This window comes from Anolis sagrei, chromosome 6 (assembly GCF_037176765.1).
Source record: "Anolis sagrei isolate rAnoSag1 chromosome 6, rAnoSag1.mat, whole genome shotgun sequence".
In the NCBI taxonomy this organism is placed as follows: Eukaryota; Metazoa; Chordata; class Lepidosauria; order Squamata; family Dactyloidae; genus Anolis; species Anolis sagrei.
The window spans coordinates 118764729-118791287 of NC_090026.1; the positions used below are offsets into that span (position 1 = coordinate 118764729).

The 26559-nt window shown below is 39.5% G+C and overlaps 1 protein-coding gene across 2 annotated transcripts in view; it reads left to right on the forward strand.

The window, feature by feature from the left end:
* Window positions 1–26559, forward strand: part of PTPRN2 (protein tyrosine phosphatase receptor type N2) — a 686806-nt gene that overhangs the window by 566229 nt on the left and 94018 nt on the right. The gene's annotated exons all lie outside the window — the stretch shown is intronic.

Genomic DNA, 26559 nt, shown 5'->3' on the forward strand with positions numbered 1-26559 from the left:
GCATGCATATTTTATCAAACTCAGTTAAACAGCATGAGTCCAAGGCTGATACTGGTCCAAGGCTGAGAAGTGAAGCTGGCATGAACTACAATTAATGTATCACACTGATTTTTTAAAATATTCTTTATCGTAAATGTATCCCCATATGAGAACAAAACTCTGCCAGTATTGTGTGTGTGTGTGGACAGTTGAGTTGTCAAACACTTCAAACCTATCTCAGATATTTTCATTGAAGGATTTAACTTTAAATTCTAAAGTGCAATGCCATATTGTATAGCTAAAGCCCAGCATTACTGTCATATATTGTATTTGGGATCATTTTGATGAATTCCAAAAAGATCCTGTCTGATGATCAGGCATCTCATAATTATTTCAAAATCTTTCATCAGGAGCGAAACTCAAAGGAATTTTTTTATAGCCTGGATACAGAAATCTATTTAAATGTCTGTGTGTCACTGATCCTAATGTCAAGTACTAGCAATCAGCAAAGCTTCTATCTATAGCAGGCATGGGCACACTTTGGCCCTCTAGGTGTTTTGGACTTCAACTCTCACCATTCCTAACAATCTACTGGCTGTTAGGAATTGTGGGATCTGGACTTCCCCTGGACTTCAGATGATAAAAGAAGTTTGCCCATGCTTGAGCTACACCAAGTCTAGGCCAGATAAAGTTGTGTTGAATCCAAACCTCTCCCAGTCTGGACAGAGTAGGAATGACTTGGGGACACTTAGACCTAGCTTAACATTATGCCTGTAAAGTGATTGTATCCCTGGGCTGAAGAAGGCTTGTATCTGGCACAATTCTGCTCCTCTGTCAGCAGAACAAGCCCTATGAGGAGCTGGGCATGTTTAGCCTGAAGAAGAGAAGGCTGAGAGGAGACATGATAGCCATATATAAAAATGTGAGGTGAAGTCATAGGGAGGAGGGAGCAAGCTTGTTTTCTGTTGCCCTGGAGACTAGGACGTGGAACAATGGCTTCAAACTACAAGAAAGGAAATTCCACCTGAACATGAGGAAGAACTTCCTGGCTGTTGGAGCTGTTCAGCAGTGGAACACTCTGCCCCGCATTGTGGTGAAGGCTCCTTCTTTGGAGGCTTTCAAACAGAGGCTGGATGGCCATCTGTCAGGGGTGCTTTGAATGCAATTTTCCTGCTTCTTGTCAGGGGGTTGGACTGGATTGCCCATGAGGTCTCTTCCAACTCTATGATTCTATTATTCTCTCTTCTTTTTCACATTTGATGCTGCCACATCTCTGCAATCACAGCAGAAGGAGGTGATCCTGACATAAAGGCAATTCAGTCAGCAAAAGGCCTCTGTCTGTCCCTTACAACAAAAGGCCCATTCCCCTCACCGGCACTTACTTGAATTAGGATTGTGCTGCATATCAAAGCAATTAAGCTTAAAGTCTTGCTTTTGCAATTCTGATTTCTCATTTTTCCCCAAAACCATTTCTTTTACTAAATACTCAGCAAACCTATTGCATGTCTTATGGAGTAACTAAATATTTGTTGTGAGGAAATGGTAGCCTTGTAAGGAAAACAAAAGAGAGTCGAAACGGAATTGAAAGGAAGTTGCTTAATTTGCAGTACTATTTCTGGATTTCAAAACACAGCCTGCTATCAAAGATTTCCCTGGCTGGCTTCTCAGTTTGGCAAGGGAAGCTTGTTGCTTGTCAGTCGCGGAAGAGTTCTGCTCATGAAAGAAACTTCTCTTATTCAGATATTTGTGTTTCTGAATTTGGCCTATGCTGTGTGACAGGAGGGGAAAGCAGCTGGTACTAGACGCATTGGCAGCCGTCTTTGTTCTCTCCTCCAGGCAAGTCAGAGTAGCCAACATATAGTCCTGGCTCTGAATCTTTTTGCCAGAAACCACTGGGACTTTATTCTGCAATAGCTGTTAGTTTGATTTTTATGCTTGTTGTGATGGCTGCTACTTAGATGACAGATCTCTGCTCTCTCTCATTGCACCAGTGCCTTCTGGAAGCCCCTAACCCATGCCTTTCTGACACAAATGGCTAATTGCCTATCTATCTATGTGACTGTTTCAGGAGCTGTTGTTAATGAATGGCACCGCAAAGGCTTTGCTGATAGTACAACAATTAAGGCCTACATGTGTCTATTAATGGAGGAGAGTAATTTGCAATACACAGCACGGGTCATACATTATATGGAAGGGAGCAGGTAGCAAAGTTGAGACAAGGGAAGGAGAAGGTAGTAACTGGAACGTTTTGTCATGCATTTGGGCTTAAATCTCCAGCACATTTTTGTTCATTGTTGTTAGGTGACAAAGAATAAACTGGGTTGCTGTGTGTTTTCTGAGCTGTATGGCCATGTTCCAGAAGCATCCTGTCTTAATTAACTACGGTCTCGCTTATCCAACCCTTGCTCATCCAACGCTGTCTACCTCCCACCCAGATCAACAACTGTTTCAATACATTGCGATGTTTTGGTGCTAAATGTGTAAATACAGTAATTACTACATAATGTTACCATGTATTGAACTGCTTTTTCTGTCAATTTGTTGCAAAACATGATGTTTTGGGGCTTAATTTGTAAAATCATAACGTAATTTGATGTTTAATAGGCTTTTCCTTTAATCCCTCCTTATTATCCAACATTTATCTTAGCCAACGTTCTGCTGGCCTATTTATGTTGGATAACCGAGACTCTATTTTATTACATTTCATTGAGAATCCCTTTTTCATGTGATCTCCCTGAGTCGCCTTCGGGCTGATATGGGCGGGATAGAAATAATGTAAATAAATAAATCTCCTAGATTCTTGTAGGGCCCTTCCACACAGCCATATAATCCAGATTATCAAGGCAGATAACCCACAATATCTGCTTTGAACTGAGGACACTTCCACATAGGTAAATAAAATCCCACATTATCTGCTTTGAACTGGAATATATGGCAGTGTGGACTCAGATAACCCAGTTCAAAGCAGATATTGTGGGTTTTTCCATCTTGATATCTGGGATATAGGGCTGTGTGGAAGGGCCCGGGGGTATCATGAGCCCACACTGCCATATCACCAGTTCAAAGCAGATAATGTGGGATTTTATGCACCTGTATGGAAGAGGCCCTAGTCTTCTCTGAAGTTTCTATTGCTGGGCCAAAATCTATTTCAGACTGCAAATGACAGTCTGAAAGTTTGAATGTTCACTATTTATTTAGAAAAGAAATACTCATTTGGGAGAAGACTGGGCTAGAACCTAACTAGCTTTGTTTGTGCAAATAACCTTGTTTGTGGGTGGAAAACCAAAAACTTTAGACTACTTATCTGCAGTCTGAAATTGCATTGCCCTATGGCAGTTGTTTCAGATAAGGCTACTCTACATTTCCAGTGGCAATTCTTTTCTTTATCTACAGTGATTTCCTCCTCAGTTGCCACCACTTGGCTACCCACTCATTTCAGAAAAATGCTAAAACATATATACCTGCATCCCTTTGAAATTAAGGATATTACAGTTGGAATGAGCATTGACTGCTGCTATAGCATCATTTCTGGAGAGAATGAAGGGCTGAATGAAGTATGAGATGCCACCTCCTTTGCCTGTAAAATAAGAAAGGTGCTTTATTGTAGCTATAATATTTTACTTGGCTGTTAAAGTTGTTATCTTTGAAGCCATTTTTAAAAATAGAACCAGATAAGATATTCATTTAAAAATTGTGTAGGAGGCAGTCCCTTTAGATAGCTCTGTATCTGCAGTGAAAAGTGAGATAGATATTTCAGACTAGAGTTTAGTGGGAACATGCAAATAGATCAGATACAAGTAGCAGATTCTTGCCATTTGCTCAAAGTGACTCAGGTTTCTTGATTTCATGAAAATGCCCATTCCAAGACAGTTAACTATATTAATTCTGTTCTATCCCCGATCTAAACAAAACCATTTACTGGTGTTTCAAAGACACACGTAGATTTGGGCTATTGAAGTACAAAACACTCAGAGGGCCAAAGTTTGCCCATGCTTTAACCAGACAAAAAGCATTTACTGGTGCTTCTAAGACACACATTGATTTGGGCTGTTGTACAGCTTCATATAGTGAGCTTTTTGTTGCTGTTTCTTGGGCTTGTTTCTCAAAGTGTTCCATATAAACATTTACTATTACTGGGCTAAGAAGGCTCGTCATGGCCATCCCATCTTTTATTCATAGAATTCATTGTTAGGAATTACTGTGTTCCTTTTTATTCTCCTCTCACCGTTGTTCTAGGTAGCTTATGAAGACAATATGTAATTCTCAACAAAGCAATGCTGAAAAACAGACATATTATTTTGATAGGCACACTGAGTGAGAAACTCTCAATTTGGAAACTAAGTTGTAATCACAATGGTTGCCATTCATGGTTTAACTGGGGACACTTCCACATAGCTTTAAACTCTTTTTAAAAAATGTTTATACTATTGTGGGAGCCTTGTGGCGCAGCGGGTTAAACCACTGAGTTGCTAAACATGCTGACCAAAAGGTTGGCGGTTCGAATCCGGGGAGCGGAGTGAGCTCCTTCTATTAATCCCAGCTTCTGCCAAACTAGCAGTTGGAAAACATGCAAATGTGAGTAGATCAATACGTACCACTCTGGCAGGAAGGTAACGGCACTCCATGCAGTCATGCTGGCCACATGACCTTGGAGGTGTCTACGGACAACGGCGAGTCCTTGGCTTAGAAATGGAGATGAGCACCAACCCCCAGAGTTGGACACAACTGGACTTAATGTCAAGGGAAAACCTTTACGTATACTGTCATTTTAATTGTATGATGTGATATTTGTTTGTTGTTTATTGTCTATTGCATATATTACTTTCTGTATCTGTTGGTTGTTGTAAACTGCCTCGAGTCCCTTTCAGGGTACAAATGAAGCTTATTATTGTTATTTAACAAAAGAGGATTTCTAATTCTAGCATTGTCCTTGATCTGGCTAGGTTTATGCATAGTAGACTTTAACCCAGGAATGGGCAAACCTGGGTCCTCCAGGTGTTTTGGACTTCAACTCCCATAATTCCGAAGAGCCAGTAAGCTGGCTGGGATTTCTGGGAGTTGAAGTCCAAAACACGTGGAGGGCCCAAGTTTGCCCATGCCTGCTTCAACCAGACAAAAATCTAGAACTTGACTATGATTTCTTCAGCATACTGGGCTGAAGTTAAGGCTGCATAAGTGATGTTGTCATTAGTAGTCCCTCTGCGTGTGTGCATGCGTAAACAAACATGCATGGCATCATTTGTAGAGGAAGGTTATAAACAGATAATTAAGAAGAAATGCTAGACTTAGTAATCCCTTGTAGATAGAGTCTGAAAACCTTGAGAGCCACATAATCATTGTTTGACTATGAAATACTTTGGTTGGAACTCTAATTGCTGTGCCAAGCTGGAGTGAGGTGTAGGCAGGCAAACAAAGAGAATGTGGTATCCCGATATTCTTGTTATATGGAAAGTTTAAAGACAAAGGGGAAAAATGTTCATAATGGTGATCCCCATTATACAACACTTGTCTGAATAGGAATCATTTGCTCGCTTCAGCAAAAATATGTGTTTTGGGGGAAAAAAACCCTGTCTTTTTCACAGCAAGAGCAGCTAATTCCAGCTTCAGTAAAACATTTCCTCGAGTACAAAAAGATTAGGCTCCAAAATTGGATTTTAGCTACTTTTGACTATTAATAAAATACAGCAAGAGGAAGAAAACAGTGCTTAAATTAAATTGAAAGAACAAATGTTTGGAGATATAGGAAACATTACAGAACCGGGCACAACTGTCTGAAAGTGTCCATTGTTCTCCTGCTTCGTTTGTGGACAATTGCTAACTTGTCCATGTTTTAGTATAATGTCATTTTGGGCCCATTGAGGAAGAAGTACGCAAGCACGCTGACATCACCAACTCCAAAGTCTGCTTTCCTACACAGTGATGGGTTGAAGTGAAGAACTGAACACTTGGGCTTCTTTTCCATCTCCTCGGTTGAAGTAAAGCAAAGGAGGCTCTGTGAAAGTGGATTTTTAGATTAGATGCAAAAGCAATTTCTCTCCCCCTTCCCTAAATAGATGCTTCTTATATAGGTAATTTTATAGAAACCTGCACATGGATTACCCTTGCCAGATTAGAAATTGTTGGAAGGCTGCAGAGTAAAAGCAGATTTCTTTACCTTTTATGTGACATTCTTCACATGAGTGGATGGACATTTTTCATACTCTTCTGATACTAGAAATTTCATCCCATGAAATTGATTGGTAGTGATTCTGGAGACCGAATTCTCGCAGAGTGAATAATTCACTTACAGAATTCACTGCTTCAAAAAAATGTTGATGCTCACTAGCCTAGAGGTTGTTTTTTAAAAGGATCAGACCACTTCTAAGATGATAGGTTTATTGTCAACTTTTTATCCATGATGTGACCATGGTAATACATTATACATGGGCCTGCCTCCGAAGACTACTCAGGAATTACAGCTAGTTCAAACTCATCCGCTGGGACTGTGAAAGGTGGTCACAATACATTTATACTTATCCAACTACACTGGCTTTAACTCCTATTCAGAATGATGGTTTTTTTCCCTTGACTATTAGTTGTATCAATGAAGATCCACATAGTTAAAGCAATGGTATTCCCTGTAGCAACCGATGGATGTGAGAGCGGGGCCATAAGGAAGGCTGAGTGAAAGAAGATAGATGCTTTTGAACTGTAGTGTTGGAGGAAAATTCTGAGAGTGCCTTGGATCACGAGAAGATCAAACCAGTCCATACTTCAGGAAATAAAGCCCGACTGCTCACTGGATATTAGAGGCAAAGATGAAGTACTTTGGCCACATCATGAGAAGACAGGAAAGCTTGGAGAAGATAATGATGTTGGGGGAAATGGAAGGAAAAAGGAAGAGGGGCCCACCAAGGGCAAGATGGATGGAAGGTATCCTTGAAGTGACTGGCTTGACCTTGAAGGAGCTGGGAGTGGCGACAGCTGACAGGGACTCTGGCGTGGGCTAGTCCATGAGGTCATGAAGAGTCGGAAGTGACTGACTGAATGAATAAACAAGAAGTTGTGGTTTAGTATAGAAGACCATATGCCAAAGCCCAAATGGAAACTGCCTTCTATATTTTTGAGATTACCCATAATAGCGCTTCTAGAATTCCCTTACCATCTAGGGCAGTGTTTCTCCACCTGTGGGTTCCCAGATGTTTTGGCCTTCCAACTCCCAGAAATCCTAACAGTTGGCTGGGATTTCTAGGAGTTGTAGGCCAAAACACCTGGGGACCCACAGGATGAGAACCAGTGATCTAGGGTAAGGAAAGGACCATTCCAGCAGCCCAGTTTAGGAATACCCCAGATGTTTTGCCTAGTTCCCATTTGATCTATGTAGCATTAGACAAAGCACTTTATAATCATGCCAGACCTTTAAATATCTGTTTCTTCTATCTTAGGGTGTGGGCAAACTTCACCCCTCCAGATGTTTTGGGCTTTAAGTCCCATAATTCCTAATAGCCTACCGGAATTGTGGGAGTTTAAGTCCAAAACATCTGGAGGGCTGAAGTTTACTCATGCCTGTCTAGCTCATATGTGAATGTTAGCTGCCTTAATTCATATGCTGACTTTATCTATTCTTTCAAAATTTCACTGTGAGCCTCCTTTGAAATGATGCAAAGAGGGTTGAGTGAATGCAGATTATAAAAAGACAAATAACTGTGGTGCCTCCCTTCTCAGATCTGCTTTTATGTTTTAATACCAGAAGGCCAAGATGCACAATGAGGAGGAGGGTGTTTTCACCATGTATAGATATAAACTTTCCAGAGCAATAAAGCTGGTTGCTTCTGGGAAGAAGGTACCTGAAAAGATGGGCCTTTGTGCTCATGAATTAGTGATGTAACTGTTATGTAGATGAATCAGCTCTATGCAATACTACTGTTCAGCAAATCAAGGTAATAGGGTACTATCTGTTTTAGATATTCTGTGCTTCCTTGGAATAAATGTTTAAAAGCAAATAAAATAACATGGATCCTTTCTTTAAAAATTTACAACCCTTGAATTGCATGTTTTATTTCCCATTTTGAATGGATGTTATGGAAAACCTTTCCGAGCATGTTCTAATATAATATGGTCTCCAGTGGCCAAAGAAGCCTTTACTTTTATGTTTTGTATTCAATAGCTGAATATTTTGGCTTTTCAGGTGTGATTATTTAGATGCAAGTACAATGGCTCCACCAACAAGAACTGCAGGAAAGGGAAAGCATTTTTAGACTTGGGTGTTTCTTTTAAAATGCTAGTGGAATAGAAAACAGAAGTCGGAGGAATTTTATTTTGCTATGAACTACATAATCATGCTGGGTGATTGATCAGAATATTTGGAGGAGAGCATTCCAGTTAGCCTGACTTGTGCTGGAGTAAATAAGAATATATGCTGTGCCTTTCATACATGGTATGTAAAACTCAGATTATGGGTTATTTGGTGTTAAAGCAAAAGGTATACATATAATATATATATTAAAAACCATTCTTCGTTGGGTAAAGTTGAAAAATTGAGCATTAGAATACATCTGAGAGCATGCAAAATATAAATGCCATAAATAAATCGTAATAACTCTGAAAACATGTTCACTCTGAACTTTCCAAGCTAGGTTTACTGTCTCATTTTCAAGTGACAAGAACACTCTTGTTAATGCATACCAAATCTGTTTTGGCCAGTTTAGAACCTGATTTCTTTCCTTTTCTTCATGTGTGCCATACATAGATGACATGACTATAGAAGCTGAGAAGGTCAGAACTTGCTTGTCTATCATGTTTCAGTATTCCCTCATAATAATTGGGTGATTCCCATCCACTTTGACTTCTGTTGTGACTCAGCTTCTAGAACTGTAGTTCTCAACCTGTGGATTCCCAGATGTTTTGGCCTTCAACTCCCAGAAATCCTAACAACTGGTAAACTGGCTGGGATTTCTGGGAATTGTAGGCCAAAAACACTTGAGGACCCACAGGTTGAGAGCCACTGTTCTAGAACCAATTTTCAACTTGATAAAGAAGGTTGTGAAGTCTCAGGAAATGCTACACCTGAGATCATGTTAATAAGTGGTCAAAAAAAAAAAAACACCATAAAGGTAGTATTCATTGTTCATCATCTCTGAAGTTCCAGGTCCCTATTGATTAACCTTCTGAAGACATATTCAAACAAATATTACATATAGATGTAGAAGTTAATGACGGGGTTGTCTCTGCCCTCCCAGGACATGGTTGAACAAACCCTAACCAGTGTTTACCTGGTGATTTGTTTGCTTGCTTTTCTTCAGTATTTCTGAATGAGAGTGCCCTCTCTCTTTCTCTTTGCAGTCATTTGCACATGATCTTGTCTAACTGGATCCAGTTTCTCAGTCCATATCATCAGCTTTGAGTTGGATTATATGAGTCTACACTGCCGTATAATCCAATTCAAATCAAATGATCTGGATTCGGAAACTGGATTGTAGATGGGGCCTCGGAGTAAATGTGTTTTGCAACAGGAAGTGACTTCTGTAAATTCCATGTACTGTTTTCAGCCCATTTGGAATATAAGCGTATATGTCCTGTATAGTTTGACGAGCTGGCTTTGTAAGCACCTGCAAATCTTAAACACATAGAGAGAGAAAAGAACTGAACCAATATAGAGGAAAGGGGTGGTGGTAGTTTTGAGGGAAGTTAGGTACAAGATCCTCTTTGACGATATTGTTTTCCTAGAAGGACCATATGAAGAAATGGTGTCTATGTTTTTGGGAATGTCCATAATGGGAGAGGAGTTCCTGGTGTGGAACTGGGAAAGGGAAAAGAGTGCAGCTCATGCTTGAACAGTGTAGTAATAAATGATGGATAAATTGTTTATTTCAGATGTGATCAGGTTATTGTTTGAACTGCTGTTTTGTGGGAATTTGTGACTTTCGTTCACCTTCAGATTATAGATTTGGGGGTGGGGGGCAGAATCCAAAATCTCACTTGAGCTCCATAGTTTGAAAGGGAATAACATTCTAGACCCCCTCATACAAAATGTCATGAACATGAAACAAAATGAAAAGCAAAACAAAACACAGTGGGGATGTAATGCAGGCTGTTTCTTGAGCTTGACTGACACCTTTGAGTACAAGGTCATCTCATGGTTCTTTGAAGCAATTTCTTGTGTTCCTAATTACATAGAGAGCTGTTGAATTAGAGAATGCTTGGGAACATCAATTACAACCTGGGAGGTTTCTTTTATTCTTCCTCAACCTCCCCCCAAAGAACTTCTGTTATTTTTGCATGGTTCACATTGTGTGCAGCAACAATGAGGAAAGCTGGGACTTAATAGGAGATCTCTTCATTAGATGGCCATGTATTTTGAGTTTCTACTCCAGTCCTCTTAACATCAGTCTTATGGTTTTGTTTTAAATTATTCTCCTTCTGCCTCCTATGGCTCTACAGATTGAATTGCCAATCTCAAACGTTCTTATCCTGTGTGATTGTCATTTTTAGAGAGTTAAAGCTGGGGTCTTCTTGTTTAATTTCATGCTACTATAGCCAATACGCTACCTCTGAATATGTTTCCTATAATTAACACAACTAGGTTTAGTATGGATGCAAGTTGTTTTGTTTTGTTTGTAACCTTGAGGATGGAATAATGGGCTGTTGTTGCTTATGCTTAACATACTATTTTGTCACACTGTTGTCTTCGTTCACAGTGGTTCTTCATGTTTTTGAAAGATTACAAAGCCTATTTGGGCACAGATATTAGCAAGGAAAATCAGTGTGCACACTAGCACTGGGAGCCATGTTTGCTTGTGTTTTAAATAATTCTGCGCATTTTCCTGCTTTGCGTGGTCAGAATCAGATTGTGGTGCATTCTCTATGTAGATTCTGCTGAATCCAGAAAATGGACTTTTCAAACTTAAGAAAGATCTATTTGAGATAACCCAAACATTAGTGTAACAGCCACAGTGAAATACAAGTAGAAATAATAAGATCAGAGGAAAATTGTTTTAATGTGTTGTCAAAGGTTTTCATGGCCAGAATCCCTGGGTTGCTGTGAATTTTCTGGGCTGTATGGCGATGTTCCAGAAGCATTATCTCCTGACGTTTCACCCACATCTACAGCAAGCATCCTCAGAGGTTGTGAGGTCTGTTGGAAACTAGGCAAGTGAGGTTTATATATCTGTGGAAGTTCCAGGGTAAGAGAAAGAACTCTTGTCTGTAGGAGGCAAATGTGAATGTTTCAATTGGCCAGGCAGACAAGAGTTCTTTCTCCCACCCTGGGCATTCCAGATAGATAAACCTCTCTTGCCTAGTTTCCAACAGACCTCACAACCTTTGAGGATTCCTGCCATAGATGTGGGCGAAACGTCAGGAGAGAATGCTTCTGGAACATTGCTATACAGCCCAGAAAACTGGTTTTCATTGACTATGCTACACACACTTTAGTAGACTGAACAGGAACACATGAGAACTTGATTGAGGAAATTGTCTTTGAGAACTTGGCACCAACTAGATCAGGCATGGGCAAACTTTGGCCCTCCAGGTGCTTTGAACTTCAACTCCCACAATTCCTAACAGCCTGTTCTAGATGCTTACATAACTAACATAACTAAGGACAGGAAAAGGCCATGGCGATATTGTAGCTCTGCTAGTATCTGTAAGCAGTTCCCCAGGAAGCCTCCTCCTTGGACTGGAAAACACAAATACCCAGGACTCTCCTTTTTCTGTACATTAGCTACATCAAGATAGTTGTCCTGATTTAAGCATTTTTTGCCTTTCTGGGTTTGTGACCAGGAACACTGGGCAAACCTCAAAGGTGCATGTCTTGATTTCTACAATTGTTTTGTTCTGTCTGATTTCAATAAGGCAGAAGGGGTTAAAAAGCCAACGGAATAGGAATAGGTTTGCCAAAGTAGCCTTTGTAAAAGCCTTGCAGTTTCATTCGAGTCAAATCTGTTCAGATTTTAGCTCCTTCAACCTTTTTCCAGTGCAAAGATTTAACTTGGAAATGATTAATAACTGAGTATGGTGCTGTGAGTTAAACCCCGAGCTGCTGAATTTGCTGTCCAAAAGGTTGGTGGTTCAAATCTGGGGAGCGGGGTGAGCTTCTACCAACCTAGCAGTTTGGAAACATGCATATATGAGTAGATCAATAGGTACTGCTTCTGCAGGAAGGTAATGGCACTCCATGCAGTCATAGCAGCCACATAACCTTGGAGGTGTCTTTGGACAATGGCAGCTCTTTGACTTAGAAATGGAGATGAGCACCACCCCCCAGTGTCAGACACGACTAGACTTAATGTCAAGGGAAACCTTGACCTTTTACGATGTGTGATAGTGTGCAGTAGAGCTTTTCTTACCTATTGCTTAATCATTGATCAATCCTTTATCTTTTTGGAGTGAGACATTTTTTCCAAGACAGAGGGCTGACTTAAGCTCCAACACTTTTCATTTTAGAGGCTGATCACTTAGAAAGTTTGTAAAGACAAGCTTTCAGTCTATGGCCAAGATGGTTCAGATATCTTTTATAACCCAGTGATATCCTTAAGCAGCAAGTTTGGCTTGAACCAACTAGAATTGTTCAATTCAGCCAATATTTAGGTACTTCCCATCAATTAATTGGGTTATCATTAACTGATTTCATCGCATTTTTCAATATAAAGAGGTTTAGATATGAAATAACCCACATTAAAAATATTACAACATGATATCATTGTGTTAAAAACAGCCTAACACAAACTTGCCAGTTAAAGTACTCAGCAGCTTGGGCCTCCCTAGGATACTGGAGGGAATTCCCCCTCCCATGCCATTCTTCTCACTTCCAAAGAGCTGTTTTGTGACCCATCTGGGCTGGAGATATAGTTGATGGCAAAATGAGAGAGTGTGATCTCAGGAGCAGAGCCCCGCTTGCCCTGTGAAATGGTCACCCCTTCTGGCTGTCTTTTTGCACATTTCTTTTAATCCAGTAGACTTTTGGCTGCCACCTCCCTGCCATTTTATATAAAGGTCATGTTTCATCTGTGGTTTCAGCCTTTGATTTATATTTTGAATTATTATGTTTGGGTGATCAAATGCTATATACTGCTCTGGGTAAAGAATAGACGCTATAACAGTGGTTTTCAACCTTCCTAATGCCGCAACCCCTTAATACAGTTCCTCATGTTGTGGTGACCGCCAACCATAAAATTATTTTTGTTGCTACTTCATAACTGTGATTTTGCTACTGTTATAAATCGTAATGTAAATATCACATATGCAGGATGTATTTTATCCACTGGACCAAATTTGGCACAAATACCCGAAACACTGAAAATTGAATACTGGTGGGGTGGGGGGCTGGTTTTGTCATTTGGGAGTTGTAGTTGCTGGGATTTATAGTTTACCTAGAATCAAGGAGCATTCTGAATTCCACCAGCGATGGCATTGAACCAAACTTGGCACACAGAACTCCCATGACCAACAGAAAATACTGGAAGGGTTTGGTGGCCGTTGACCTTGAGTTTTGGAGTTGTAGTTCACCTATGTCCAGAGAGCACTATAGACTCAAATAATGATGGATCTGGACCAAACTTGGCACAAATACTCAATATGCCCAAATGTGAACCCTGGTGGAGTTTGGGGAAAATAGACCTTGACATTTAGGAGTTGTAGTTGCTGGGATTTATAGTTCACCTACAATCAAAGAGCATTCTGAACCCCACTGACAGAATTGGGCCAAACTTCCCACAGAGAACCCCCATGACCAACAGAAAATACTGTGTTGTCCTGGTGGTCTTTGGTGACCCCTCTGACACCCCCTCGCAACCCACCCAGGGGTCCTGACCCCCAGGTTGAGAAACACTGCGCTATAAGGATAGGATAGACATCTATCTGTGATTCACTAACAAAATACTGTTTTTCCCTTTCTTTAGAAAGGAATGTATTTAGGGTGATCTTTAAGATCTTCCTGGCAAAAGAGTGTGTTTCTCTAATGCAAGATTCACACTTTCATAGAGGTTAAAATGCCTTATGTTGAGAAAACCTCTATGGTTTGAGTGCCAAGTCATATAAGAGCTTATGTGGATGGTGTCATATATGTGGCTGCACAACCTCTATGAAATTAAGGAACTAATGATTGGAGTAGGATAGATTGAAGAGCAGAGGAACAACAAGTAAATGCTCATAACAACCACTGTTTGTTATTTGAGTTCTGCTATGAGGGTACTAGAAACTTAAATAAACAGTGAACTGCCTAGTGTATGTGCTTTGTGTATGTTCTTTCAAGTCTCTTGTCCACATATGGTGACTACATGAATTTCATAGGCCAGGAGTACACAGAGATGTTTATTTGTCAGTTACTTCCTCAGAAATATAGTCTACAATATCTTGTATTCATTGGTCATCTCTCATCCAGCTGTTAACTATGACTGACCTTGCTAGCTTTCAAAATGAGATGGGATCTGGTGCCTTCAGGTATATAGGACACTCCCCAAAATGGTGTAAATGAAATTTACATTTACATAGATCAGTGGTTCTCAACCTTCCTAATACCGCAACCCCTTAATTCAGTTCCTCATGTTGTGTTGACCCCCAACCATAATTATTTTTGTTGTTACTTCATAACTGTAATGTTGCTACTATTATGAATCACCATGTAAATATCTGATATGCAGGATGTATTTTCATTCACTGGACCAAATTTGGCACAAATATCCAACACGCCCAAATTTGAATACTGGTGGGGTGGGGTAGGAATTGATTTTGTCATTTGAGAGTTGTGTTGCTGGGATTTATAGTTCGCTTACAATCAAAGAGCACTCTAAACTCCACCAATGATGGAATTGAACCAAAGTTGGCACAGTGAATTTCCATGACCAAGAGAAAACATTGGAAGGGTTTGGTGGGCATTTACCCTGAGTTTCGGAGTTGTAGTTCATCTACATCTAGAGGGCATTGTGGATTCAAACAATGATGGACTTGAACCAAACTTGGCACAAATACTCAAGATGCCCAAATGTGAACACTTGTGGGGTTTGGGGAAAATAAACCTTGACATTTGGGAGTTGTAGTTGCTGGGATTTATAGTTCACCTACAATCAAAGAGCATTCTGAACCCCACCAATGATAGAATTGGGCCAAACTTCCCACACAGAACCCCCATGAGCATCAAAAATACTGTGTTTTCTGATGGTCTTTGGCAATCCCTCTGACATCCCCCTCGTGACCCCCCCCCCCAGAGGTCCGACCCCCAAGTTGAGAAACACTGGCATAGATGAAGGACAGTACTTCTCAACTTTGATGTGCACCAGAATAAACTTATTGTTCATTTCTAGCTGTGTTTATCAGCTTGGGATCTCTCAGAGTGATTCTAGAATTGAATTGTGGGGAAAAAATCTATTTGTAAGGGAGTTTGCCATCCATTGCTCTTCTTTCCAGCCTCCCTTCTCCTCCTCTTTGCAAGCTCACTCTCTTATTTAGCTTCTGGATTGATTGTAAGTGGCTGCTCATCAAAGAACTGATTGCAAGTGGCTGCCATTTCACAAAATTATACACATAAAAAATACTAGATGGACAAAACATTTTGCTTTACAGTGGCAAGCAACCGTATTACAATTAAGTCTGAATACTTCTCAGTAATTTGGGGGCATGCGCTGTATGATGGGAATGGAACGTAATTACATCTAGTAGATCTGTCAGTTGAAGAACACTACAAATTTGAAGAAATGTCAAATTTAATGTAGAGAAGGAAATTTAAATGTTAAGGTGTGGAAATGGGGTGGGGATAAATTGTTCTGCTGCTGCCCCCTAGTGAAGTTATTCAAGAACCAGGCTCATCATGACTGCAAGCCAATCCACTGTGAAAATTAACTTATCTTAATTGCGGGAAGTGTCTGTTCATTTTGTTCTTAAATCATTTGCCTCCATATGGGAGGCCTCTTAGATGCCAATTTGTGTCAGTGTTTCATGTGTCTTGGGTAATGTGAACTTAATGTTGTAGGACTCCATCAGGATTAAAAGATTTGTATTTCTTTGTAACGGAGCTCCATCCAGTCATGCCGGCCACATGACCTTGGAGGAGTCTACGGACAATGCCTGCTCTTCAGCTTAGAAATGGAGATGAGCACCAACCCCAAGAATCAGACACATCTGGACTTAATGTCAGGGGAAAACCTTTACCTTTTACCTATTTCTTTGTGCATGAACATAATAAAAAAGCCAGGGATGACCTAATATGGTCTCAGACATGTAATTTAAGAATGCCTGCTAAATGGTTCATGTATGTTTTTTTCATTCCCTTGTTTGAGCTTTAAGTACAAAATGGTGTTGAAAGACATTGTGAACATAACGGTCTTCAAGCTTTTGATTTTTGAGGCCAGGTTTATAATGAGTTAAATAGAAACGTGTCTTTCCAAATGACCAAGGCTCTTTAGAAGATTCTGAAGCAATAAAGCACATTGATGCGTTAGAAGTTGAGCATTTTTATCATTTGGCAAACAAAGATGATGCAAAACAAAAGATTTAAATGCCCACTAAGTGAGAAGAGATCATTCCCAGTTCCTGGACTGTTTATCTCAAAATCAAAGATTTTACTTCCACATTTGAAGCTCCTTAGAGGGAGTCTAATCTTCAGTCTCTTGAAGAGAGACATAAAGTAACAATAGTTGCATATAATTCTATCTTGATATATAATGTGATATTTTGGCAAATTTCCTTTGCACATGGGTTTGGTTGAGTAGATTACTTGTAGAAGGTTGTGTACAGCATTAAACTTAGCAATACTTTGGGAGAGTGATTGAACATAATTGGATTTAAATTAGCAATAACTACATGCAACCCATGATGTTTAATAATAATAATAATAATAATAATAATAATAATAATAATCACACTTGAGTTATATTCCACCCTATCTCCCCAAGGGGACTCAGGGCAGGTCACAGTACACATACACACCAAACATTCAATGCCATTTTGGATAGACAGGACAGAGACAAGACAGAACAAAAGGACGTATGTTGTGTTGACGTCCAGCTTTTTGGCACCTTGGAGGTTGCCAAAGAGCTAAGATACGTGCTTTGGTGGACTGTAAAAGGATGCATGATGTGATACCTTCCAATGTGGCCTGATTTATTTATGTACATTTCTGTGATGACATAATGCCTTCTGTTGTGGGCAGTAAACCATACAAACATTACATTTATTTTTGCTGTGTTGGAGATTTATGTAAGATCTTTTTAAACAGTGAAATGATGAGAAATTATGTTTCGGAAATTCCAGGATTAGTTTCTTATGATGGTTCAATCATTTGCATCTTAGGCCCCTTTCACACAGCTATATGAAATCCCACATTTTTTGCTTTGGACAGGAATATATGGAAGTGTGGACTCAGATAACCCAGTTCAAAGCAGATATTGTGGGATTTTCTACCTTGATATAGAATCATAGAATAGAATCATAAAATCAGGAGGGCAATCAGTCCAACCCTCTGCCAAGAAACAGGAATGCATAGCACCCCCAACAGATGGCCATCCAGCCTCTGTTTAAAAGCCCCCAAAGAAGAAGCCTCCACCACACTCCAGGGCAGAGAGTTCCACTGCTGAACAGCCCACACAGTCAGGAAGTTCTTCTTAATGTTCAGGTGGAATCGCCTTTCCTGTAGTTTGAAGCCATTGTTCCGCATCCTAGACTCCAGGGCAGCAGAAAACAAGCTTGCTCCCTGTGAGTTCCCCTCACATATTTATACATGGCCCTCATCATGTCTCCTCTCAGCCTTCTCTTCTGCAAGCTAAACATGCACAGCTCTTTCACCCATTCCTCATAGGGCTTGTTCTCCAGACCCTTGATCGTTTTAGTCGCCCTCCTCGGGACACATTCCATCTTCAAGTCAACATCTCCCTTTAGTTGCGGTGCTCAGAATTGGACACAGTATTCCAGGTGTAGTCTGACCAAGACAGAATAGAGGGGTAGCATGAGTTCCCTGGATCTAGATACAATACTATTTATGCTGGCCTATGGGATTTTGGGATCCTGGGTTATATGGCTGTGTGGAAGGGCCCTCAAATAGTCAGGCTACTTTGCATTACAGATGGCTTCTAGGACTATTGGGTTCAGTTCAGCAAGAACTTGGTGGACTTTCTGGACTTAACTCCCTTTATGTGATGCATCTCAATATATAATGTGCTGGGAATAGGCAGCCAATGTTGTTTGTTTAGTGTAGTGGGGATTAGGGTATGCAACAAGGAGTAGGAAGACTTACATTGAAATCTACAGACAGCTATTAAGCTCTTTGGTGACTTCAAGGCTTTCCTCTCCCTCAGGCTAGTTGTGAGGATAAAAGTGTTTCCCTCACTTGGAAGAAAACTGGCATCAAAATGTAGTGTATCACATTTTAACATATAGAATTGGCATAATTGTCCTATGTAAGCACAGTTAGCATGAATGGGACACATCATGAAAAAGGATAGGATTATATAGGAAGTTTTCAAAGTGGATTGTACCCTTTTCAAAATGCTATCTCTGAAAACCAGTAGAATGAATGAAATCACTTTATTATTTTAAGAAAAACAAGAGTCTAAAGCAGAGGAACATGTTGATTTTCTAGTGATAAGATTGCCACAGGATAAACCACCCTGCTAAAATCTTGTTTTCTGTCTACCTGTGTCAAGATCTCATTTATTTTTGTCTCTTTGGCAATTGATTATATGGTTAGGACATGAAAAACTGCTGCTATATTATGCCACACAGTAATCTCTGGTTACAGAAGTATTTTTTAACAGAACTACTAGAACACCTGGCAGCTAGACTGTTAGCCTTAAGTAATTTGGTTGAGCTCAAATAATATCTTGGTGTGTTCTAGTTTTCTTGGGCACCTTCTACACTGCCATATAATCCAGTTCAAAACAGATAATCTGGATTTTATATGGCAGTGTAGAAGGGGCCTCAATCTAAGAATATGGAGAATAAGGCCCCTTCTACACTGCCATATAAAATCCAGATTATCTCTGTGTAGACCTATTTCCGGTTTAAAACAGATAATGTGGATTTTCTGCTTTGATAATCTGTATTATATCGTAGTGTGGAATGGGCCTAAGTTTCTTTGACAATATAACCTTGGTCTTGAGTGTTCATGCTGGCCACATGACCTTGGAGATGTCTATGGACAACACCGGCTCTTTGGCTCCAAAATGGAGATGAGCACCAACCCCCTGAGACACAACTGGACTTAATGTCAAGAGAAAACCTTTACATTTACCTTGAGTGTTAAGGAAGGAAGGTTAGGTTGGTGTGAGTTTTTTGGGTAGGGCCATGTTCCAGAAGCATTCTCTCCTGACATTTTGCCCACATCCATGGCAGGCATCCTCAGAGGTTGTGAGGTTTGTTGGAAGGAAGTTTAATTAGAACAAGAGTTCGGTTCATTTTTTTCTTATGCCTGGTTTATATGTCATCCTTTTCTTTGTAACGGAGTACAGATAATAAATATTTTATAATAAACCATGTAGTTTTAATGGGATTTTTTTCTAGGCAGTAGACATTTAAACTCTGTCTGGTGGTTTTCTACAGATTATTTTCCTCCCCCTTTCCATTTTCCTCTCATTTTCTCCACACTTTTGTGATAACTTGATGGCTGTCATCTGCTGTGAAAGCATGTGGCAGCAAAAGCACATTGCTGTCATGGAACAGGGACATCCTGAAAGAGATGGCACTTGTAGTGTTATGGAGGCTGCACACCCAAACTGGTCTCAGCTTGAAATCTTTGCTGAGATGATGAGATTCACTTTCTGAGGGCTCTGTGTGTGTGTGTGTACGTTGCCTGTGCTGACACAGGTCATAAATGCAGACAGCTTGGGCTATGCCTGAGAGTTAACAGCAAGAGCTCGAATGACGAAGCATCTGAGCAATACACAGAACATGCATCCATTTTGTGTTTAAAATTAAAGAGGGTTTCGCTGATCCATTTGTCAGGGAAGCCTCAGCTGTCTTTGTGAAAGAAGAATACTTTGGAAGCCGTGGCTGACGATAGCCTTGCCATAGACTGTTCTGCCAGCGAACAAAGCTCTAATTAACTTCCTGTTTATAATCTGTGAACTAGCTTCTTCCATTAAATATGTTATTGCATCAGTTAATTGTACACATGTCAAAAGAAACAAGGCAGGCAAGCTATCATATTCAAACAAATACAGATATTAATCTCTAGCCAAAGACTGGACTGCCTTTTGTTTTTAGTGTTGCATGACAAAGGCATAAATTGACTCATTCTTCAGAAATCCATTTCAGTATTCCAGTTCATCAAAAATACATTTTTTCAAAGCTAACTCTCTAGCTTTCTAGCTTTTTTTCTTTTTGAAATAGGAATGAGCAGAGTTCTTTTTTAAAAAAATGTCTTTTGGTTTGTATAGGTCCGCGAATTTCATTTTTCTTTTGGAAAATTACACCAAGAGCTCAATTCAAGCGATCTGTATTCATTGTACCTGACTATACATTTCTAAACATTTTGTTGAGGTGGCTTTTGCCACATAGTGCTATGGTATTCCTATATATATATGTGAATGATATATTTCCAAAATATGCTTTTGATAGTAAATGTCAAGAAATAAAATGAAATGGTCTTTTTTCATTAGGAAACTGTTCCCATACAATATGAAACAAAGCCATAAATTTCAAATTACCTTTTAAGTAAATACTTGTCCAACCATCCATTGAATCATAACTCAAAATAACAAGGGATCGTTCTTCTATATTCACTGTAAACTATGGTGGGGTTTCAACTTACTAAGGGAAAGCAATATACAAATTGTACAGAGTACATTATGTCACACAGGATACTGTTTTTCTGTGTTTTAAAATGGACTTTTCTGCCCGTGAACTGGGAGAGGATAGAGAAACTGGTATTGGTGTATATGTGGGTGTATTGGAATGGAAGTATCTATTGTTGACCAAAGCTACATCCCATCGGTTATAAAAGTGCATCTTCAGTAATTTAATTCACACATCATATGATCATATCAAATCATATCTGCAATCTTGATAAAATAGTTAAGAGTAGAGACATCACACTAGCAATGAAGATCCACATAGTTCAGTGGTTCTGGAAGTTGTTTTTGACCTACAACTTCCAGAAATAGCAGTCAGTTTACCAGTTGTTAGGATTTCTGGGAGTTGAAGGCCAAAAACATCTGGGAACCCCAGGTTGAGAACCACTGGCATAGTTAAAGCAATTGTATTACTCATAGTAACATATGGATGTTAAAGATGGACCATAAGGAAGGCTGAGTAAAGGAAGATAAATGCTTTTAAACTGTAGTGTTGGAGGAAAATTCTGAGAGTGGTTTGGACTGCGGGAAGTTCAAACCAGTCCATTCCCCAGGAAATAATGCCCGACTTCTCACTGCAGCGAAGGATATTAGTGGCAAAGATGAAGTACTTTGGCCACAGAATGAGAAGACAGGAAAAGGGAAGAGGGGCTGACCAAGAGCGAGGTGGATGAATGGTATCCTTGAAGTGACTGGCTTGACCTTTAAGGATCTGGGGGTGGTGATGGCCGACAGGGAGGTCTGGCATGGGCTAGTCCATGAAGTCATGAAGAGTCAGAAGTGACTGAATGAATAAATAACAACAATAATCTGCAAATTAGGAAATAGTATTTTTTTCAAGTACATTTTTGGAATATTGAGTATGGCAGATGGGTAGATATAGGTCAAGGATATTATATCTACATTGGAAATAATGTAGACCATTGCTTTTCAGTATCTTTGAAGTGGGGACCCATTTCCCCCCTAATTGATTGAGCCTAGTATAATATTTGTGCTCAATGGATATGATTATTTTGTTCTGTTCTGAAAACCTACAGTGGATCAGCTGCTAATGGTTTATGAATGGGTAAATGGTCCAGGTCCTGCCATAAACAGGACTGCCAAAAATGGTGTGAGTTTGGGAACTGCTTCCCCAACTATGGCAGAGAATTCTTCAGATTGTTCTGCTTCACAAAGCCAGATGCAAAATTTGTTAGGGTGAATATTCTTTGTAATACAGTGTGCATTTCTAGTACGTTTTCCAAAAACATTTTATTTACAGCATTAATACTTCCATCAAAGCCATAGGACTATCAGAACTGATTATAGCAGGCATGGGGAAACTTCAGCCCTCTGGGAGTTTTGGATTCCAACTCCCATAATTCCTAACAGCTGGCTGTTAGGAATTCTGGGAGTTGAAGTCCAAAACACCCAGGGGGTTGAAGTTGGCTCATGCTTGTATTACTGGTTGAACAAAATAGAGGTGTAGGGAGAAGCATCAATTTATATTTCATCTGAGATACCAAATACCTAAGCCAGTTTGTGATCCAAATCATCTATCTGGGACAGGCATAAGTGGTGCTGTCACTCAGCTCTGAGTAACCCCAAACCTTGATTCTGCATCTGTATAAATGAAATTGATCACCTGGCAGTCCACATTGCATGAAGAAAAATTGCATTTGTAATATAAATCAAGGCAGAAAAAAGCATGTTGGTCCTCGGGTTTGCTACTTTTCCATGACAGGCATATCTGACAGGATACAATTTACCAATCAGACTGCTAAATATTGGATGAGTATTGACCCAAACGGGAGCATGCTGTTTGCTTTGTATTGTATTCCTTTCTGGAAACCCCTCATTTTAAACTTCTTATTCGTTTGAATGACATTACATGTTCATATTGTGAGCAAAACTGGTTTCTAATAGATGTGGCATGCATTTTTCCCCAGCATATTATAGTTGGACGCTTGCTTGCTGGTTCTGGCACAAGTGGTCAGTGTTAGTGTTAGTAGCCAGTGTTTGTAGAGATCATTACCCATTCTAAAGGAATAGCAAAGAGTAATTGTTTTACTTTAGTAATTAGGTTTCCTTTGCTTACACTGTCACATGTGCTACACATGCTACAGGAAGTTGCTTTTAGGTCTAATAATAATAATACTAATAATCCAGAAAATCAGGAGGCAGAGGGCTTCTGCAAGTGAAACAAATGGTAGAAGAGAAACATGCACTGGCAGATTATGAAGTCAATAGTAGAAAACTACTTCAAGTGCAAAAGACAACGAGTGAACAACATGAAAACACAATGTAGAGCAGAAGAGAAAACTGGCAAACGAAGAGTTTCCATGGACAGTTCCTGGGAAAATTTGAGAGCAAAATTTACAAAGAAAAAACATGGATGTGACTCACAAATGAAACTTTGAAAAAGGAGGCGGAGGGCCTGATTCTGGCAGCCCAAGAACAAGCCATTCGAACAAATACCATCAAAGCCAGAATTGAAAAGTTGACGACAAATCCCAAGTGTAGACTCTTCAAGGAAGCAATGAAACAATAGATCACATCCTCAGCTCCTGCAAGAAGATTGCACAGACAGACTACAAGTAGAGGCATAACACCAGTGCTCAGATGTGCCACAAATACCATCTGCCTGCGACAAAGAACTGGTGGGATCACAAGCCTGAAAAAGTTACAGAAAACGAGCACATCAAACTTCTCTGGGACTTCTGGATTCAGACAGAGTTTTGGAGCACAATACTCCTGACCTCAGGATCATGTTAAAAAACTCAAGTATGGATCGTTGATGTTGCAATCCCAGGCAACAGCAGGATTTAAGAGAAACAACTTGAAAAGCTGACACAATATGAGGATGCCACAGAATTGCAAATTCTGTGGCACAAACCAGTCAAGGTGGTCCCAGTGGTGATCGGCAGTGCCTAAAGACCTTGGCCTTTACTGAAACACAATTGGTGCTGACAAAATTACCATATGCTAGCTACAAAAGGCCATCTTACTGGGATCTGGCAATACATCACACAGTCTTAGATACTTGGGAAGTGTCCAGTGTGTGATCCAATACAACAGCCAGCAGAGTGTCTGCTGTGGACTCATCTTGTTGTGTTTCTAATTATTATTATTATTATTATTATTATTATTATTTATTAACTTTATTTATACCCTGCAAAATCTCCCGAAGGACTCAATGCAGCTTACAAAGGCCAAGGCCACCAACAAACAACAGCATACAAATACAACAGTAAAACTCATAAGCAAATAATAAAACATCAAGCAGAACAATAAAACACTAAAAACAATAAAACACTAATAATAATAATAATAATTTGTTTATATCCTGCCCTATCTCCCTGAGGAGACTCAGGCGTTTTATTGTACTGCAACAGAAGAGGTGTATGAAACTTGAGTTAGAAGTAAGAATCCTTCATGCACCTTCCAACAGCAGAAACTAGTAACAAGAGGAGGAAGATAGACTCTGCACATAAGTATTGCTTTTAAAATATCATTTGTGTCGTAATGTCTAGTATACTCCTGATAAGTGTGGCTATCCTTATTTCGTATCGAACTGACCCTCTCTGTTTCCTTGGATGCTTACAGCAATTCTGATTTAAACAGCAGCTCCTGTTTTTAACTTGCTTTTGAACTTGTCAGCAGGGAATTGAACTGTCCTAATATGCTTCATTATAGGAAATACTTCCCTGCTAGTGCCAATGATCCACACAGTACTGGAAAACCAACTGTAGAAACAGATGGTTATGACTCAAGGCAGGTTGTGAACAAAGACAGAAGTTTCCAGTTGCATGCACCTCAACTCACTTGTCAGATCATTCAATGAACAGCAAATATAGGAGCTGTCCAATAAATTCTCACTTGTGGTAGTTTTATTGGGAAAGCTCCACTTTGGGTAAAAATGTAGCTAACAGATGTTTGCCCATTCTGAAGAAAATGTTCTCATGTTGCCACATATGTTTTTCCTATTCAGATAAGAATAATTGAAAATGTCACACTGGTTTCAAATTACTAATACATGATATTTTAAACATACCTTCAAGTGCTTTATGAAGGTATACCCAAAATTGCAAACTGCAGCACCACCTTGAACATGGCATGCTAGTGAGAAGTATAGCATTCTGTACACATCTCTCGGCCACACAAAAGTCAATGGACTTTAGCTAACATGGATCGCAGAGCAACCTTAACTTCTGCCCTTGCACTGTGTCCATGTACGAGATCTGTTGTCTAATAAACCTTGACAGACTGGGTTTCTCTTTACTGTTGATCAGACAAGGAGGGAACAACAAATGTCCTCATTTAAAAGGAGACCAGCACTGTCTGGCTATATTTTTGCTACATAAGAACAAAAAAGATGGCATAAGAAGGCAGTTTTTTTGAAGAAGCTCAATGCACAATGTTTATCCTCCCCATATTTTGATAGTACTTGTGGGATTGCCATCTCTTTTTAACACGACCATCTTCTTTAAAGAAGTGTAACTGGCATTAGCATCATGATTCTTTTGGCACCAGGTCAGAACTTGTTTTCGCACCATTTTGTGAGAAATTGTGTGTATATGTCATTGCCTTTAAAGGCTGTTTTGTGGTTGTGTTTTATATTTTGTAATCATTGCTTAAAAAGTAGGAAGGTATTCAGTAACTCATACAAATACTCTGGGTATCCATAGGTCACAAGAAAGTTTTTCACTGAATTTTTTTTAATACCAATGATAGTGAATCCTGTTTTAATGTTTGTATATTTGTAGATTTTAAATTGTATTGAAATGCTTTTAACCCACTTTGAGTCTTCTTGTGGAGAGAAAAAGTGGGGTATAAATAAACATTATTATTATTATTATTATTATTATTATTATTATTATTATACTTGAGAAACTGCAAGTCTGAGAATACTTGAGAAACTGCAAGTCTGAGAATACTTGAGAAACTGCAAGTCTGAGAATACTTGAGAAACTGCAAGTCTCTTCTGATGTGAGAGAATTGGCCATCTGCAAGGATGTTGCCCAGGGGACACCCAGAAGTTTGATGTTTTACCATCCTTGTGGGAGGCTTCTCTCATGTCCCCGCATGGCGAGCTGGATGGAGTTGACAGAGGGAGCTCAACCCACTCTGTCTTTAGTGGAATTGAACCACTAAATTATCTGTCAGCAGTCCTGCTGGCACAAAGATTTAACCCATTGTGCCACTGGGGGCTCAATAATAATAACAACAACAACAACAACCCTGAATCAAAGCACATTACCCTACAACTTCCATTCCCAGGCACTATAAGCCACAGATTTCCAATTTTCTGTGCTCCTTCCCCATGCCACCCACATTTATATCTACAAACATGTTGATGGCATTGAACTGTGTTTGGGTTGGGGGAATGAAGAGAAATTTCCATTCCTAAAAGTTGTCCTAAGCTTGTTGATGTTCTCCTCTTGTGTGTCAGAGATACATTTTTGTTTTGTGTAAGAACATGTATTGAGTTTGCATTAGAATGTATGTAATATAACTATCCTCTTTATATATCTGGCAAGGTTAAACTACAAAAGATATATATTCTGTATATATTCCAATGTAGCTAGAATTGTAACACTGTCAAGAACATATGAGCAAAATAATTAAATAAACTTTATTGGGAACGTCTCTGATAAACAATGTGCAGTGAGTCTCCTGTTGAAATACCATTGTAAACTGACCAAAGTGGATGGATTTTTTGCTACCTTGTTGCAGAAAAAAATGCAGTTTGAAAGTTTTCTTTAGAGTTTTGAGGACGCCCATCTTACATAGGAACAATCTACATTAACATTGAATTCTCAGAAATCTACCTTTAAATGCTGTC